We start from the raw sequence: 17,995 nt of genomic DNA, 5'->3' as shown, positions 1-17,995 counted from the left end.
TCAGACAAATTGTATTGTTCCCATTTGAGACTCCAGCAGTTGTATCTCTGTATACTGGGTTCAGCCTTTCTCTTCTTTCTGTTTGCATCAATTAATCTTAACCCTCTGGAAACAGCATTACAAGCACTAGGTTAGGGTGTGACATGATCTAATACACTGTTATATACAGTCACACCCTTAGTCAGCTAACACTTGGAAAAATGTTGTTAGTATTTTTCCAGAAGTATAGAGGCATATGCTACTGTAAATTGCAACAAATTCAGCTAGCTTTTTGAATGTTATGGGGATGATACCATTTTCATATATTTATCTTTTAAACATGCAATACCCCTAGAGATTTTTTATAGTGTTAATGTTAGTCATAATATGAGAGTTGTAAAATATGGGTAGACTATTATCAGATTGTTTATCTGTCACTCGTTGGCAGCCTACTAGACAAATATTGAATTACAGTGTTATGCAACTAAATTCTGGATTAATAAGTATTCAAATTTAAATATAGAAAGATCAAGGGCCTTTATAGCTAATGATTCTTGCACTTCAGAAATCTTATGAACAGAGAAAAGACTACAAAAAACAATAAATGTGGGCCTTCCAAACTTTAATAAACGGAGAGCAATGCTTAATTTTTCTATATGAAATCATGGCAATTTGCATTTTTTAGGAGAGTCAGCAACACTCACATGCACAGTATGCTCTGAGCAGCTGTTGAGAACCTAAGCTTAGGGGGTGTCACAATTTATCAAGCAGAAAATGAGGATTGGCAGTCCTAGAAGTTGATGATTCAATTCTGATACAGAATGCAGTGGTTTCGGAACTGCCATGTAATGTGAATCTGAATTAATTACTAATCAGCTTTGAATTGTGACTTTTATATTGTATAGATATACAGTATATTTTAAGTCAATCCCTAAAATGAGGTAACCAACAGCAGCAAAGAGCATGTGTGTAGAACAGAAGATGACGAGCTTCTGGAGGCATCTTTAGAGGTACAGATCATTACTACTAAAGTCTGTGGTCACCATGGAATGGTACAGAACAGAAAACAAGATGTGTGCATTTCTAATCTACCTTTTTGTTAAGCTTTAGTTCTCAAATCACAATCACTAAAATTCTCTTAAATCACATAAGCACTGTAAATTTTTTCCTCATCTAAAATTGCCAAAGTTCACCTCAATTAGTCAGGTGCATTTTTACACATCTCATATTTGCTAAAATTGTAAGTAAGCTGTTGCAAGAGAAATCTGGTCGTCTATATACATGTTACTGTATATAAATAATTTTTTTTCATGCATATGCACCTGGCATTTATGCGGATTTTCTGGGCATAACTGGGAAATTATCAATAAGAAGGCACATTTTGCTAACATTCATATGCCAGTGCCTTGCAATGCTGTACAATAAATGCCATGTTTTTCACAACTTTTCTAATACGACAGTGCCTGAGTGCACCCCTTCCCTGTAGTTTTGTTCACAGGTGTGACTTGGGCCTGTATGGAGACACACAGAGCACATGATGCTCTAGAAATGCAAAAGTAAGCATTTTTGTGTATATATGCTCCATGTAGCTCCACGCTGCCTTACACCATGTCTGTAAATGGAGCTACAGGAGCACACAACAGTGGATCCCCCTTCCTCCACTTAGGTGAAAGTTGATCTTATTTTTGTATGTTTTTGAATTATTAGTATTATTAGTTCTCCTGTACAGCATATTTCCAGCCTGAAACGCTGATAACGCTATATGGTTGTTGGGTCCTTTGCAACCAAAAACAAATAGACTGTTAGGGTTTATCTTCTGATGTTCTACTTTGATCTCCAAACTGCTGCCTGGTTACTATAGTAGTTAAACCCTAGCAAAGACAATTCCAAAAAACACAGCTGTCTAGATCACATTAAAAGTTAATTCAAAAGGGAACTTTGCTTTTAAAGATTTGGCTTAGCATTCAGGTGTATAGTCTAATTACTTTGGAGGCAAATTTGTTCACTTTCAAGCCTTTGGAGCCACTGTACTAGTTATTTCAAAAAAGGGCCTAGTACTAATATATGCCTTTTTGGACCTGTCACTTTTCACCAAGGTCATGCTTAATAATATACTAGGGCTTGTAAACTAATACCATGTGCAAGAGCTATGCACAATAAAGGCAGTGACACGCGCGGGAGATTAGTCACCGCCCGACAAATCTTCGTTGTCGCGGGCGACAAATCTCCCCACATGCCATTTTACCGGGTAGAATGTAAATCGGTGGTGGGATGGCATACAGCACCGCGGTGTGCCTAGGTCGCCCTAAGTTTCCTCTCAAGGCAACTTTGCCAAATCGCGGCACCATGTATTCCATCCCACCGGCAATTCCGCATTGTGGGTAAAAACCATGTTGTATTGACCTTTTTTTTTTTTTTTTTCTTAAGTAAATGAGATCTTACATATTTGCTGTAGGAACACTTTTCTGATAACAGCTGCATGACCGCTTTAAGTCTGGGTGATGACATGTTGTAAGTACTGATGTTACAAGTGGAGTGAGTACAGGTTCACTGAGTTCACTGGTAGTCTATACACACAAATTTATGCAGTGAAAATGTGCATGACTCTGAATAAGAATGCTCCATAACAAAAAATGTTGCACTTTTAAAAAATCTGTTCTGACTGCATGTTTCACATTGTATACAATTCAGTCCATAATTGGGAATTATACTAGAATTGGAAGCAGTCCAAGACAGGGCTGCATCTTTTTAAAGGCCAGATAGATAATATTACTGCAAGGTAAAATAATGATATAATGTCCTTTTCTTATCCTATTGCTCAGAAACCAGTAGGTAGCCTGGGGTTTGGCTGGTTAGATCAAACACAAGTACTGTCCGTCCACATTTGATCCTCCATAAAGGAAAACTGAGCAAACTAGCAGCCTTTCAAACAAACCTGTGCCCAAGACTATGAAAAAAAGGAATTATTTTATCAGACTGCTGGATGTTTAATAAGGGTTTGAAGTTGCAATAACAATGATATTTGGAAATTAACATTCGTTTTGAGTCTGTCAGTGCAATTATTTTTTTACAAATCACGTGTAGGCATGTTACAAAAAGTGTAAATTACCAGTATAGATGTACACTGGTAATCTAATTAGCTGCATTGCAAGGACCAAATATAGAATATATATATATATATCAGTGAATATCACATTATACATTTTATATCTTTTACCTTGAGTCACCATTTTGTAATGGTCGGTGTTCTCAACAGATCAACTGAGAGGAAATAATTAGGGCTCTGGTACACGAGGAGATTAGTCGCCCGCGGCAAAACTCCCTGCTCGCGGGCGACTAATCTCCCCGAGTTGCCTTCCCTCTGCCATCCCACCGGCGAACATGTAAGTCGCCGGCGGGATGGCAGACGCGGCGGGGCGATTTCGCGCAAATCGCCGAAAAAGACTCGCGAGGCTTTTTCGGCGATTTCCCGAAATCACGCCGCCGCGTCTGCCATCCCGCCGGCGACTTACATGTTCGCCGGTGGGATGGCAGAGGGAAGGCAACTCGGGGAGATTAGTCGCCCGCGAGCAGGGAGTTTTGCCGCGGGCGACTAATCTCCCCGTGTACCAGAGCCCTTAAAATCTAACTGTAACAGGAAGAAGTGTAGGAGTAAAAATCAGAGCTGTGTCCACTATCCCTTTAAGTTGTACAAATACATTTTTACTGATACCTGCATTACAGGTTTCATGTATCGTAAGATTTTGATGCTTGAACTCTTTCTAAAATTCCATCCAAAAGTCTCAGAATTACAGTCTGTGCTAAAAGGACATGCCCACAAAACATATATACCTGCAAGAGTATCTCAGGGTTGCATCAGTGTGCCAGGTTTTTTTTTCAGCGTAGTGAAGATAATGCATCTTATGTTTCAGCCTAAGGCAAGCACTGTTTTAGTTCTTCAGACAAAAGCAAAAAAAAAACCAAAACAAAAACAACCCTTATGTAGTAACCAGTACTTTGTAGAGCCGCTAATCTAATGTATAGTATATACTATTGTTAATTCATTAATGTAAGCCTATCATTTAAGTTATTATTACTATGCTGTGCTTCTATGGCAAGTTCATAAAAGATAGATGTGCCAAGCATCTGCACAAATGGGGTTTGACCACTCCCAGCTCTATGCAAAATTTTTGAGTTCTTGAGCCCTGGTGCAAGATTTGGTGTCCACAACTTTTGTCATGGAGCTTTTGCCATGACTGTCCTGCCAAATCACACAAAATAGATGTCATGTGCGCCTGAGCAGACCTACCCAGCTAATATCTGCAACAAACGCTAAGTCTCCTGTTTTTTGGCAGATATTGGTTGCTTGTGCCTGCACCCAGGTGGATTTAATGCTTCCGGATGCAGGCACAACTAGAAGAATATTTAAGCATATGGGTAAATTGTCAGCCTGTGCTTATCCGCAGGCTAACAATCCACCCTGTGTGACCTTGCCCTAAAGATACAAAATATAGTGGAAAGAAAGGCTTCTCCAAACTCACCTCTCCAACCATCCTGTTATTGATTAAATTTCCCTCTACTTAGTAGTAATCTAACTTCTAATAGGAAAAATCAGTGCCACTACTCATAATAGGCTTTGTTGTGTTTTTATATAATGCGTTTTGTGCCAAAGTCTTAAATCAAAGATTACCCCAAGGCTCAGGGCCTTGGGTGATGGGGTGATAATGGACTTGTTAACAGTAATAGACACTTCTAGGATGTTATGAGTATAGGGTATTGGATGGGAGAAAATTAACAATTTCTGTCTTTAACTGATTACTTTACCAAGGGAGGAAGTAATACAAGCAAAATAATAAGGGGCCTAGGACAGAACCTTGAGGTATACCAACAGAGAGATCTTTTCCAGCAGAATCCTGCAGTGAAATCCATTTTTCAAAAACAAACTGATTTTTTATTTAATTTTGAAATTTCATATGGGGCAGGCCATGTTCTTCATTTCCCAGGGTGACAAAGCCATGTGACCTGCGCTCTGATAAACTTAAGTCACACTTTACTGTTGAACTGCAAGTTGGAGTGATATCTCCCACCTCCCAGTAGCCAATCAGCAGAACAATGGGAAGGCAGCAAGATAGCAGCTTCCAGCAGATATTAGAATGGCACTCTAGAGTAAGTAATCCAAGTCTGGCTTGTGACTCCTCTGTGTGGCTCTTCCGAAAGCTCAGACTCGGGCACAATGCACTAAGATGGCTGCCTACACACCAATATTACAACTAAAATACATTTGTTAGTTCAAGAACACAATTTTACATGGTAGAGTGAATTATTTGCTATGTAAATGGTGTAATTTAGAAATAAAAAGTTTACCATAAAAATCATGATGGTATCCCTTTAAGCATAGGTAAGAACCTTTGGAACACACTGTTTTCTATAATAAAAATCTAGTATAGAACTATAAGTAATTTTAAAACATGTCTGAATATGATCTATATAATATGATCAGATGATATATATACAGTATATCCATACTACATAAAGCTTGCTGCTAATTGTGGGACTTTTTTGTTTTTTTTTTGCCCAGTTGTTCTGTTTGGGCCTTAAATGTGGTGCTACACTTCCTGTAAGGAATATATACCTCATTTAGATTTCTGATAACAAAGTTATATTTAATATATGATTAAAGTGTTGGTCACTGCTTATATGTAGATTTATTTACCTTCTGTGATGAATTTAATTGTATTTTTTTCATAATATTACTTGACTGAGAATACATTTCAGGACATTTCTTCTGTCGTATATGTTCCTGATGAATGATTTCCTCCATTTGGATTAAGTTGTATTAAATAGCTTGCTAGTTTTACAGTGATTGCACTATGACTAATAATGATATCAATTAAATGATTGATTTGTAAAACTAAAAAAGCATACCACCATTGTAATGATCATTTAATCTTTGGGGGCACAGAGATAAGATTAGCAATAACCTATGACATTTCCATTTTAACTTACAGGGAAAGCTTTATGGATGGTCATGGTTATATCAATAAATAGGAATATATGCACAAATGAGCATCACTGTATTATTATAAGCTATGTACATTTTTCTGTAAATAAAGAAATATTTGTTTTATAAAGCTTTGTACTCTGATCTTCTATAAGCCTGCCAGTTGCCAGATACAGTTTCATACCTCCCAACATTTGAAAAATGAAAAGAGGGACAAAAAGAATTGGCATGCACGCAGCGCGGCAATTTTTTGACCGCGCCCAGTTTTGTGACCATGCCCCAATTGCCACACCCCATTTTAAAATTCATTTTTAAATAGTTGAAATAGTGCCCCCAATGGCCTAATAGACAGTGCCCCCCATAGACAGTGCCCCCCATAGACAGTGCCCCCCATAGACAGTGCCCCCCATAGACAGTGCCCCCCATAGACCGTGCCCCATTTGCCCCCATAGACAATGCCCCCATAGACAGTGCCCCCAATTGACCCCACAGACAGTAGCCCCCATACACAGTGCCCCCATAGAAAGTACCCCCCATACACAATGCCCCCAATTGCTCCCATACACAGTAGCCCCCATACACAGTAGCCCCCCATAGACGCTGCTTCTTGTGGCTCCTGCTCCTTATGCGGCTCCTTCTACGGCGGCGATAGGCCCTTTTATAAGGTTGCGCCGCGTGCGTACGTGTGATGTCACACGTACGCACAGGCGCAACCTTATAAAAGGGCCTGTCGCCGCAGTACGAGGAGCCGAATAAGAAGCAGGAGCCACAGAACGAGCCACTCGGCTCCAGCCAGCGCATCTCGCTGTCCTGGATAGTTCAATGAATGTTCTGCATTTCCGTAATGCGGGACATTCATTGAACTATCCGGGACAGTTGGGGGGAACGCAGTTTTTACATTGAACCCACCTTTTAGCAGTTTAGTTGCTCTTTTCTGGACTTCAATTTCAATAACATTCCTGCTGAGTACTGGAGACCAGAACTGTACTTCATATTCTAGATAAGGTAAAGCAGAGGAATTACTCCCATTGATCTATACCCCGGCTAATACAGGACAGTATCTTCCTGACCCTTGCTGCTGCTGACTGGCATTGCATGTAATAGCCAAGGACATAGGCATAGGCTAAGGACATAGGTATAGGTGGAAGTAGGGCCTGTGCAATTTCAGCAGGCCCTACTTCCACCTCATAGGCCCTGCCGGGGATACCATGGCATGCTGTATACAGCACTTTTGGTAAGTGGAAAGGAGATACATATGGGGGTAGATGCCAGGGTGAGGAGCTTGGTGCAGATTTTGGGTTTTAGGTATGCTACTGGAGGTTGTACAAATAAAACGTTTATATCTGTGAAACAGATTTTACTAACACCAAGTACATTTTGGCTACCATGTGTGTAGCTATGGCACCTCCCCTTTAAAATCTATGTATTGCTTTATATACCTTGGCAATTCTGAAGATCAGTATCCCGGGTATTATCCTTAACAAACCTTAATTCCTATAACAACTAATGAGAAATTCAGTTGCATGCCAGCTAAGCTCTTGAAAGCAAATTGAAATCTGGTCTTTGTGCGTCACTCACTGCTAACATTCCCTGGGGTGGGACATAACAGGGATGCTGTCACTATATTAATGTGTGTCTGGTTTCTGCATCATTTCCACTCCATGACAGCAAAAAAAAAAAACCAAAAAACAGATTAACAGATTAACAGAAAAAGGAAAGTAACATAGTAACATAGTTACTATGTTACTTTCCTTTTTCTGTTAATCTGTGTGATCAATTTGAAAGTGATCAAATTCAGACCTGACAATGATTAAAACTGACAACAGAAACAACTGATAGTAGAAATGACACATTACTGAATGTTTTTGTTGAATAGAATATATGCAATAACCATTAATAATGTAATCTCACTAAAACATGCAATATAAAGGCCTGGTTAACTGCATTTACGTATATACTCTGGTAAAGAGGCTGCAAAATTTAATTTTTGCTGTATCATTGTTAACACTAATCTAAACACAGTACTATCTTTATATGATCACTAGGGGTGCTGTTGCTGTGCTTATGTTGAATGACAAATGTGGGTAGTTAGTTCCTAAATGCACAGATACTTACTTTCAGTGACATTTTTGCTACCTTGCCCCAGACAGCATTTTACCAAGGATACCACTTATCCACTCCTGGTAATGTAAAATCTAAATTACCATTTTTGTGGCTCTTTTTGTGTAGAGACTGCAAATTATATTCATTCAAGCTAGATTTCTTTTGTTTTGTATTACTATTCCTTCTAGATAGACCATCTCACATTTATCTTACAATCTGTCATTCAAACCTGTGTTGTTACCAAGATAAAGAAAACCCTAGCAAAAAACAGTTTAAAGGTGGCCATACACGCACCGATATTATCGTCCGAAACCTCGTTTCGTACGATAATCGGTGCGTGTATGGCATGTCGGCGAGTCGACCAATATCACAGGAAGCTGCTGATATCGGACGACTCGCCGATCGGACCAGTTTGAAAATTTTGATCGGGCGCCATAGAAGGCGCCTGACCAAAATTCTCCCTTCAGAGCTGAATCGGCAGAAGGAGGTAGAAATCCTATTGTTTCTAGCTCCTTACCTGCCGATTCAGCCCTGAATGGTGTGTGGCGGATTTTACGATGGTCGTACGAAACATCGTCAGATCGCCACGTGTATGGCCACCTTTAGAAATGTTCTGTATATGCTATATGCGTTAAAAAAGTTATGTATTTGAAAAAGAACAGCTATCATATAAAAAAGAAATTGCTGCACTCTCATTTGTTTAGAGGTAGCATCCTAAAATACTGTTTAAGGTCATCACAGTACACGCTGATTCATGTGTCCAGCATAGAATGTCAGCAATGGATTTGTCATCCCTTTCTATTGGGTATTGTGGAACGGGATCCAAAAGCTTGTCAGGATCAAGCCACTAAATGTATCATTAAACTATTTTTTTCTTTTCTTCCTTATAGGTATTGCTTGGCATTAATGTTTTTCTAGCATGGCCTTTTGAACTAGCTGGCACTTCTATTACTAATTTGTTTTCTATTTAAAGCCTGTCACATGCATTTTCTGCATGTTTAGGCCTCTATGATCCTTTCTATGTTATGTTCTAAGTTAGCAACAAACTAGTGTTAGTTCCTTGAGAACCTTTACCATATACATTGGTTAAATGAATGCTTGACCTAAAGAACAAGCAACTTGGCAGAATTGTTTTTATGCTGTGTGATGGAAAAGCGCCTTTTGGGATTTTTAGATGCATAGTCTTAAAGGAACAGTAACACTAAAAAATAAATTTTTTTAAAAATAATTAAAATATAATGTACTGTTGCCCTGCACTGGTACAAGTTGTGTGTTTGCTTCAGAAAGACTACTGTAGTTAATAGAAATAGCTGTTGTGTAGCCATGGGGGCAGCCATTTAAATTGAAAAAAGGAGAAAAGGCACAGGTTACATAAGACGATAACAGATAAACTGTGTAGAATACAATGGGAATCTATGCTACTTATCCGTTATCTGCTTAGTAACCTGTGCCTTTTCTCCTTTTTTCAATTTAAATGGCTGCCCCCATGGCTACACAGCAGGGTATTTATATAAACTGTAGGGCAATAGTACATAATATATTAATTATTTTTATACACGTTCATTTTTTGGTGTTACTGTTCCTTTAAGAAGAGATGACTGCATTTCCTTCATTATAATATCCACTAGTTGTGGGTTATTTAGAAATTACCGTTTTAGAGACTATGGTGTTTATTTACAAAATAAACCCCACAACTTTGGAGACAAATTATATGATTTGTTAACTGTGACAATGAATTGCAGCCTGCTTATTGCCATTTGTGCCACCAGTTTTTCTGGTAGGTAGTATGTATCTATGGCAGGCCTATGTGCTTAAATATAATATTTAGTGTAAATGTTGATCGCTATTAAACATATCTCTTATGAGTTCTATATTTTAGAATTTTTCATTGACCTTTTAATTAGTATCAGTCAAATCACCCTCTGTGCCATAGCCCTAATACACATTTTCTTGTAAGTAACCCTTTTAAAGGAAAAATGTATTACCAATTTTTATATGTGGAAGCTCATCCAATGACATTTTATAGATATTCATGTAAATTTTGACATGCAATGACAGAAGTTGTAAGTGTTGTAACTGTGTTGGTTTCATTGCCATAACACATTGCACCCTTTCTCCAATTAAATAAAAAGTAAAAATACATATAGGAATCCCTAACTTGCTAAAAATATAGAACATGCAAACTTTCTGGCATTTGTCTTCAGACTCTGTGGATTTGTTTGTGGTCCTTCATGGGGGTTGTACCCCTATCTCACAACTAAAAGGGCTAAACTACATGGAAGATTTTGATCAGATTTGTGGGTTTGACTATATCTGATCTACAAAATCTTGTCATGCAACAGCACAAGAGTTTGTAGAATGCTACAAAATTGAAGTCAGATCAGATAAAATCAAATGGTAGGTTGTGTCTTTTAGACATCCTGAAATTTTATCATGTTGAAAAGAAACACAGTATGCATTTTTTTCCTTCAACAGGTGTGTCGCATTGGATGGCAAACCTTCCATGTAGTTTACACATCAAATCAGTCCCAATATATTTTGACCCATGCAACTTCATCTGATTTGTTGGATGCAATCTGCCAATATAACACTGTTACAAAATCTGTTTAGTTTAGCCCTAAGGGTAGGCAGATACCTTGGATGCAATTTTAGGGGGGGTATGCGTTTGAAGTGAAAAGATGTGTTCCATTGCTCCCTCTATGCATGTAGTACTGGGGATGGATTGAACTGTGGCAATGATGGGGTCTGGCAATGAGCTGTGGTGAATAACAGAAGGGGGATGGCAGCAATCAGTGGGTGGCAGCAAATAAGTGGATGGTTGGGGGCAGTGTTGGGTTGGAGGTTGGCTTTGGGTTGCCTTGGGTGCCCCTATCTCTTGGCCTAACAATGAAATCATGCATATTCAGGTGCCAAAACATCCCTCGAAGAGAAGTATTAATATATTTTTTTCAACTTTCAGTTTTGTTTTGCTGCCATCTTGATCAACCTTCTGTCCTGTCTCCTGCCAGGTTGGAATAAGAGTTAAATTTTGTGCATGTATATAAAATGTGCATGTGCTTAGACCAGGGATCCCTGACCAATGACCCACATTCAAATGGAAAAAGTGTTGGGGAGAAACACAAGCATGGAAAAGGTTCCTGGAGGTGCCAATAAGAGATATAATTGGCTGTTTGGTAGCCCCTATGTGGACTGGCAGCCTAAAGAAAGCTCTGTTTGGCTTTGCACTGGGTTTTATGCAATCAAAACTTGCCTCCAAGCCAGGAATTCAAAAATAAGCCCCTGCTTTGGGGCCACTGGGAGCAACATCCATGGGGTTGGGGAGCAATATGTTGCCCCCGAACCACTGGTTGGGGATCACTGGCTTAGACTATGCAATTTAAGTTTTTTAATAGACCCTGAGAGCCTCTAGGCCTGCTAATCTGTGGTTGTCTGTCTCCTACTTTATTTCTGTGTGTAAGTATTTTTGAATTTGGGTGTGAAGCTAATCTGCACATTATCTTAATCGTCCAATAATGTTTCTCTTTTTAAATAACAATAAAAACTTTCTTGGAAACACCCTAATATACTCATTGCAGAGCAATTTGAGCAAGATTTGACTGCCTGGCATTATTTTTATTATTTAGATGAAAAACCTTTTATATAAAAATCTAATTACATGAGCTTACATTGCAATCTATAGGGATCTGGCTTCTCTTTCTGCCTCAGTTGTTACTGGATAGTATTTGTATGTCTCTGGACTTAGTCCAATGTTTGGACCCCCCACTGCCAGGAGGCATGCGCACTTGGAAGGGAGCAAGGTGGCTGGCCGGGTTGCCTAGGATGGCCGGCCGGGTTGACACGGCTCCAATATGGTGATTGGATGCCACATGCATTTTATTCATCTTGGGCCAAATAAAACAGACATGTATTTCTTTTACATTTAAAATATATGCTTGGTACTTGGCACTGCTTTATAAGGTTAGCCCTCTAATAGGCTCTCAGCTAATTAACATGTAAATGATGATAGAATTTCCATTGTAAAATAATTGTCAAAGTTCAAAACATGCCATGGAAAATCTACTGGGTTACCAGAGCTTTTCCAAAAGCCTACCTATCAATTACAGGCATCTGCAGCACTGCAGTGTAGTGATATTAATATGATTAAGGATTAATGTTTGCTAGGGCACTTTCTTAACAAAACTGTCATAGAGGTAAGTTTTTCTGCTCTATCCTGGTAGCAAGAAAGAGCAGTGATTGAAGAGATTAGACAAGCATGTAGTATTATATAGAATTAGAAGAATTACAGTTTAACACAACCAACTACCTAATCAATTCAAACCACAACAAAATGAATGAAGCAACTAGATAAATGTCTGCTTGTTAGACTACCAATTTTGAGATGTTTAAAATCTGGTTTATTCTTAGTACATGAAGAGAAAAGTTCATATGTCCACTTCTTCTGTGTTGCTCAGTGGAAGGTCAAACTATTAAGTCAACATATAAGAGATTTATGACCATGCATTTGACACCATTGATTTAGAGAGCTGAACAGAATGTTAAGTCGTTCTTTGCACTTGCTAGTTAGCTTCTCAGATTCCAAAAGTACCCTATCAGAAGAATGCAAGGATATATTATTAATGTTTACACAACTTTCACAATGTTCCCTTTCCTAGTACAGTACAGACAGAAATGGATAGTTTGGTCAACAGTGTGAGAAGAGTGCTTGTATGTAGTTGGTAACAAATGGGGCCATTTCCTTTAAGATGCCTCCTGTGTGAATGATACTGAAAAAGGATGCGGTTAAAACACAATTATAAGCTTTATACAGTTATTTCAAATATTCTGAAATTTTTCAACAGGGGGTACTTTATTAATTATTATACACAAGTTCAGTGAGTCATGCAACAGAAATGACCACTAAGTACATTTTATAAGGGAAAAAATTAAATATTGGACTATCAGTGAATATTGCCCTGAGCGAGCATTTTGTGATTGTCTGTAAATTATGCAATGGGCGTAAATTATTCATGTAGATTATATATATTTTTTTTGTTGTTGCAAATATTTGCCTTGTTTTTGTTTGCAATACTGTATTTATTAGGTGCAGTACTAATGGAGTACAGAATGCACCTGCACCTTGCATACTTCATGGCTATTTAATTTATTTTATTTAATCAGATATTTGTGTATCTTATATATTTAACTCAATTAAACTACAGAAGCAATAACAAAACAAATTTGTGTTTGAGTATTTCTTTAATTCACTCTAAACTGAACTATTCTTGTCTTTTCAAAAATTAAAAGGACAAAATAGCTATTCATATAATCTAGAATGTTATTGTCCTGGACCAGGAAGCAAAAAGTGACCTTATCATTTTAGCTGTCATCACTAAAATATGAAATGAATGGTCTTGGTTAGGTCCTTTCAATAACCTGACCTTGAATTAACAACATTCCAAAGCAGCAATTTTCTAAATTTTCATCTAACATTTTACTCTCTCAGAGATACACACATTTTATTTTAGGCTTCCCCCCTCTTATTTGATGTTTGTTAAGGTGTAATATTTGTTAAATAGTTTTTTATGACATTTGTACAACATTTTATATCCAAGGATGTTTGTGTTGGTTAATTAATACTGTGTGCGAAAGTGATATGCCTGCAGTGTCTAATGATAGGATATATAATACATTGGTGTCATTTCTAGTCCGGAAACTGTGGTTTTACCATTCTCTGCACACAATAATGCTTTAGCCCCATAGACACAATGAAGACACTAAGATACAAGAGCATATTGTTATGAGAAAACGTTAAGCTTTTCAAGACTATATTCCATTGTCCATTTAAGCCAGTAAGATGTAATATAATGCAACAAACTGAGATATGCAAAAGAATGTGGAAATTAAAGATATTGCAATAGAAAATATTAAGGATTTGTTCATCTTCACAAATTTGCTAAATCATATCTAGGGGCACATTTATCAAATTACGATTGAGTCAGAATACAAAAAATTTGTATTTGTTCGAACTGTGTGTATTTTCTGCGACTTTGCGTGACTTTTTCGTACATCTGCGCGACTTTTCGTACTTTGCGACAAAATTCATGCAACAAAATCGTATTGTCGCGCCGAGTACAAAAGTTTTGGATTCATTCAAGCTTTGGTATCGTGACTTTCCCTGGGCCAGGTTGGAACTGCAGAGTGCCATTGAGTCCTATGGGAGGCTTCCAAAATCATACACAGAAGGATCAAAGTCAGAAAGGTTTTCCCGCCGTTTACGATCGTTCGATATGAAAATTTCATGACTTTTGGATTGCCAATACGATATTATCATGACTATTCTGTTTTTTTCGTAAGCATTTTTGTGATATTTGCGATCATCAGAAATTATCGTATTTAATTCAAATTTTTCCTATTTCGGGATTCGAGCTCGTACTTTGATGAATGTTCCCCCTAGTCTATGCATATATACTATATAATATTTCTATAAATATCTTTTTCACTAAATAAGATATGAGTGAAGAGGCATAAATCATCATTTAAAAAACACTATATTGCAATTTGCATCTCAAAGGGATCCAAATCACTACAAGGTGTGGGTTATCAGTGATAAAAGGCTTCTTGGCTGAAGCGGGTGTTTGTTGATTATGGGCATATTAGGGCTCTGGCACAAGGGGAGATTAGTCAATTTCGCCGATTTGCCGAAATCACCTGCGCAGCGTGTACCATCCCACCGGCGATTCACATTTTCGCTGGTGGGATGGTAGTTCGGGGAGATTAGTCGCCCGTGACAAGGGCGACTAATCTCCCCATGTGCCAGAGCCCTTATTTCCAGATTTGCCTGGAAGTTCACTGCACAAATTGACAACAAACCCTCCATTAATCCCAGACAAAAAGAAACGTAGATTGTGTGCCTAATAAAAGTATTTGAGTTTTCACCGTCCAAATGTTAACTGTCGGCAAACATTTGTGAAATGCTGCCATGCATATTGCTTATATTTCCATGTTTTTGTGAACTAGAGATAAAAGCTTTATTACATAATCTCAATGGTGAAAAGAACATATATTTATCAATGTGTAAATAATCATCTTGCCACAGCAGAGGTAAATTTTTACTCTTTGATATGTCCCTAAAAACCCTATACAAGTAAACAAGGTGGCAACGGAGCTGCTGCACATACTGAATGAGTTAGTTAAGCAGCCAGTATTTTGAAAGGAAATAACTTGATGAGAGCTTTAGCTGGTATTTTATAGTTATATTTCAATGTAATACTGTCAATGACTTTTTCTATTGAAGTGCTTGAAATTAATCTCCTAGGCCAGGGGTGTCAAACTCAATTGCACAGGGGGCCAAAATTTAAAACACACTTTAGGTTGCGGGCCAAACAGGATAAACATTTATTGAGCACACTAAAATTCAGTTGTCTTTGCTCTTATATCATTTTATCAGAGCTGGACACCTGGCATCTTTTTTTGGTAACAAGTTTGTTTATGTACCTGAGCCAGCAGCTATATTATTGCCCCATGTACCTGTGCCAGCAGCCATATTATTGCCCCATGTACCTGTGCCAGCAGCCATATTATTGCCCCGTGTACCTGTGCCAGCAGCTATATTATTGCCCCATGTACCTGTGCCAGCAGCCATATTATTGCCCCATGTACCTGTGCCAGCAGCCATATTATTGCCCCGTGTACCTGAGCCAGCAGCTATATTATTGCCCCATGTACCTGTGCCAGCAGCCATATTATTGCCCCATGTACCTGTGCCAGCAGCCATATTATTGCCCTGTGTACCTGTGCCAGCATCTATATTATTGCCCCATGTACCTGTGCCAGCAGCCATATAATTGCCCCATGTACCTGTGCCAGCAGCCATATTATTGCCCCGTGTACCTGTGCCAACAGCTATATTATTGCCCCATGTACCTGTGCCAGCAGCCATATAATTGCCCCATGTACCTGTGCCAGCAGCCATATTATTGCCCCGTGTACCTGTGCCAGCAGCCATATTATTGCCCCATGTACCTGTGCCAGCAGCCATATTGCCCCATGTACCTGTGCAAGCAGCTATCATATTGCACCCCATCTGTCCCTGTGGCAGCAGCAGCCAACACTATATATTACCCAATTTGGCCCCAGTTTGTACCTATGCCAGCAGGCAGCAGCCAAAAAATCATATATTGGCCCCAAATCATCTCTACCTTTGCCAGCAGCAAGCGCCAGAACTCCCCGGTTTCTCCTGCTTGTATTTTGTGACGCACCAGCTCTTTCTGTCTCTGCCAACCCCTACTGCGCATGTGTCACAGCGCCAGTGCGATTAGAAGAGAGCTGCATTATGGGATATGTAGTTTATTGTGTGGTGCTTCATATCGTCGGGCCATTAAAAACAATAATAATAAAATGATCTCGCGAGTTTGACACATATGTCCTAGGCTGAATAAGTATACACAAAATGTGTTACCATCAGTCTCCTCTGATTTGAGTATTGTGCAGACACGATACCAGCAGTGATGAGCAAATTTTTTCAGCAGGTATAAATTCTTTGCGAAATTCCACATTTCTCCATTGGTGAATTTATCGTAAAACTGGCAAAAAAAATTTGCCAGAACAAAAATTTGCAGAGTAAGGAAAAATTTTCAGAGTGAGCAAAAAGTCGCAGTTGTGTCAAAAAGTCATGTTCAATTAAAAAAAGTTGCGGTTGCGTTGACAAAAGTTGTGCGTGTCAAAAAAGTTGCTTATTAGCCGCATTTCACAAAATTTTCCCCATTTCGCTAAATTTTTCATCAGATTCATTCATCACTAGATATAAGTTTTTGTCAACCTATCCAACACTTAGGGGCTGATTTACTAACCCACAAATCCGAATGGGAAAAATTCCAATTGGAAAATGAACATTTTGCGACTTTTTCGTATTTTTTGTGATTTTTTTCGTTGCCGTTACGAATTTTTCGTAGCCGTTACGACTTGCGCGAATTGTTGCGACTTTTTCGTAGCCATTATGATTTGCTCGTATCTTGTCGCGACTTTTTCGTATTGAGCGCTCGTAAACTGCGGGCAAAACTTTCAGACTTTCAACTTTCAGATTTTGGAAGCTTCCCATAGGACTCAATGGCACTCTGCAGCTCCAACCTGGCCCAAGGAAAGTCACGATACTGAAGCTTGAATGAATCCGAAACTTTCGTACTCGGCGCGATGGCTACAAAAAAGTCGCGACAATTCGTGCAAGCCGGAACGCTACGAAAAAGTCGCAACAATTTGCGCAAAAGTCGTAACGGCTACGAAAAAGTTGCGACAATTTCCGAAAAAAATCGCAAAATACCGATCATTACGAAAAAAACGCATTCAGACGCTTTTCGGACGTTCGTGGATTAGTAAATGTGCCCCTAGGGCTACACACCACAAATATGATTTTGTTTCCTGGAAAACATCCCATTTATTCATGATGAATACATATCTCATTTATTAATGAGCCCTGATATTTTTTTTAGAGTTATATAATTTCATTTCACATAAAACAGTTCCCTAAAATAGATATGTTAAGCCAAAGGCTAATAACTTGCAATACTATTATGATAGGAGTTAGTTATATTCCCCTTTCACTAGGTCATTCAAGTTAAATAATCATTTATAGCAGCTTCAATTATGATAAGAACCTTTCCATGCTCATGGGAAATTAAATATTTAGAATGCAACAGCCTAAAATAGATTATTGGAGAAAGTAAACTTCTTTGTATCTTGACATGCAAAAACGGTATCCTACCTGTATCCCAATCTGCTAGCTGACCAATAAGAATAAACAAGATAAATAGGAAATTTTAGTCAGTGATCCAGACTCCTGCTCTGCTCCCCCCTCACATATTGTCAAGGGCTTTGTGGGAAGTGTCAGACTGTGCTTCAACACTCCTTTAAAGGAACAGTTCAGTGTAAAAATAAAACTATTTGTAATATAGTTAGTTA

Source organism: Xenopus tropicalis, chromosome 1 (assembly GCF_000004195.4).
Source record: "Xenopus tropicalis strain Nigerian chromosome 1, UCB_Xtro_10.0, whole genome shotgun sequence".
NCBI classification, from domain to species: Eukaryota; Metazoa; Chordata; class Amphibia; order Anura; family Pipidae; genus Xenopus; species Xenopus tropicalis.
The sequence above is the reverse complement of the archived record's forward strand: the minus strand, read 5'-3'. Positions refer to the sequence as shown.